The sequence below is a fragment of the Pelobates fuscus genome, chromosome 12, assembly GCF_036172605.1.
Source record: "Pelobates fuscus isolate aPelFus1 chromosome 12, aPelFus1.pri, whole genome shotgun sequence".
Classification (NCBI taxonomy): domain Eukaryota; kingdom Metazoa; phylum Chordata; class Amphibia; order Anura; family Pelobatidae; genus Pelobates; species Pelobates fuscus.
In genome coordinates this window covers 76,431,423-76,433,922 of record NC_086328.1, presented here as the reverse complement: position 1 = coordinate 76,433,922, position 2,500 = coordinate 76,431,423, and positions in this window count along the sequence as shown.

Here is a 2,500-nt window from a genome sequence, read left to right as displayed (position 1 = left end):
GAATAAAATGGAACTACAATACCAAAACCTGAGAAGAGCTACCTTAAAAGACTTATTGGAACAAAGGGGCGGACAGGCCAGTAACCTCAAGAAGAGGGACATTATTGCTTTATTGCTGGAAATGGATGGAGTACCAGCGGCAGAGGGAGCCAATGGACCCAGCCCAGACGACAGAACCCCCGAGGAGGCAAGATTTGACCGGGCGGTAAGAATTCGGCTGGCCCATTATGGCCCCAACCCCTCCGCAGAGATCATCACCCAGGTTCAAGCCGCTGTGGAGGCCAGCCTGCTACGCCAAAACGGTACTGCAGCGGCCCCAGTCACAGCAAACCCGGGGGACAAACAGAAAGTGCCATTTGCGGCCTTCAAAGCCTTCAGTGAGACCGAAGGAGAGATTGACGGGTACCTTGCGGATTTTGAGCGGCAATGTGCCCTGCACAAGGTACCCCCGGCAGACTGGGTTGCTATACTGTCCGGCAAGTTATCCGGCCGGGCCAACGACGCTTTTCGGGCTATTCCGGATGAGGAGATCGGGGATTATGTTACCGTCAGGGAAGCTTTACTTGCCCGGTATGCCGTTACACCCGAGGCATACCGGAGGAGGTTCCGGGACACTGCAAAGACCACTGGGGACTCATACGTGGAATGGGCCTGCAAGGTACATCGCACAGCCGCCCACTGGATGGCAGGATGCCAGGCGGTGTCGGGAGAAGAGGTGCTGCAGATGTTTTTATTGGAACATTGTTTCGACAAATTGCCGACAGGGGTCAGAGAGTGGGTACGAGACCGTAAGCCTTCCACTCTACACGAGGCGGCTCGCTTGGCCGATGAGTACACTGACGCTCGCAGACTGGACAATTCCATCACCAAGGCCACAGCCCGAGCGGAATACCAACCAGCCGCTGCCACGTATCAGCCTCCCATAAACAGACCATCCGCACCCCCTCCGGCTGCCCAGTACCAACGTCCACCCCGGTTTAACGCCCGAGAATACTCTGAACCCCTTCGGTGCTTCCTGTGCAATCAGCTAGGGCACCGGCGACAGGAGTGCCCGATGAACCGTGCCAACAGGAACCAGTCCTGGAGGAAACCCACGGGGGCCCCTTCCCCAGCACCTCTCCCAGCAGTCCACTGTGTAGAGGAAGAGGAATGCTGGGGCATATTACATGAGGCGGACCCTGTTCAGGCTGCCCACCAGGACAATCGACAACACCACAGACAGAGTGTAAAGGTCAACGGGAAGGAAGCCAGTGGGCTACGAGACACTGGTGCAACCCTGACTTTGCTCCAAAAGCACCTAGTGTCCGAAGCTCAACATACCGGGGATACCGTGGCAGTACGAGTAGCCGGGGGTGCAGTATTTCGTCTACCCGTGGCCCGGGTACATTTGGATTGGGGAGTGGGCGCTAGACACGTGAATGTGGGGGTCATTAAGGATTTACCCGCTGATGTTCTTCTTGGCAACGACTTGGCCCCCCTGGTTTCGGCCTTTGCTCCCATGGGCCCCGCTGCAGTGGACGCTGTTACGACCCGTGCCCAGACCCGTGCCACTGAGGCCGGCCCACCTGCTGTTGAGACCCAGGTAAGACTCTCTACCCCGACTTGTACCTTAGACCAGGCCCCGTTCGGCTGGGATACCCCAGAAATGTACGGGAAGGAAACTAGGGAGGACCCGACGTTAGCCAAGTACAGAGCCAGGGCCGACGCTGGGGAAGAAGGAGTAGGTGGGGAACACTACGAGTGGGTGGGGGATAGGCTGTACAGGATCCCGAAACCTTCCCCGAAACCGAATGCCCCTCCGCAGAAACGACAACTAGTAGTACCTGCAAAGTATCGGCAGGAGATTCTGCGGATTGGGCATGACGTGCCGTTAGCAGGTCATCTAGGTTCCCACCGCACAGCTCATAGAATCACCCAAAACTTTTTCTGGCCCAATTTTAACCGAGATGTGCGGATGTATTGTAGCACGTGCGACACTTGTCAACGGGTAGGTAAGCGGGGAGATCATCCAAAAGCTAGGCTACAGCCGATGCCTATCATTGGAGAGCCCTTTTCCCGCATAGCCGTTGACATTGTGGGTCCACTGGCCAGGGCTAGTCCATCCGGTAAGAAATATATTCTTACTGTGGTAGACTACGCCACCCGTTACCCAGAAGCAGTAGCGCTGTCTAATATAGAGGCAGAGACGGTTGCTGATGCCCTGGTTAAAGTCTTTACTAGGGTCGGGTTCCCTCAGGAGATCCTCTCTGATCAAGGAACCCAATTTACCGCTGTGCTCACCCAGCAGCTGTGGAAGGTGTGCGGCATCAACCCGCTACTTAGTTCACCCTATCATCCACAGACTAACGGTCTCTGCGAGCGATTTAATGGTACCCTCAAACAGATGCTGAGGACCTTTACTGACTCTTGCAGAGACTGGGAGCGATTCCTGCCTCATCTGCTATTTGCATACAGAGAGGTGCCCCAGGAATCAACTGGGTTCTCCCCCTTTGAGTTACTC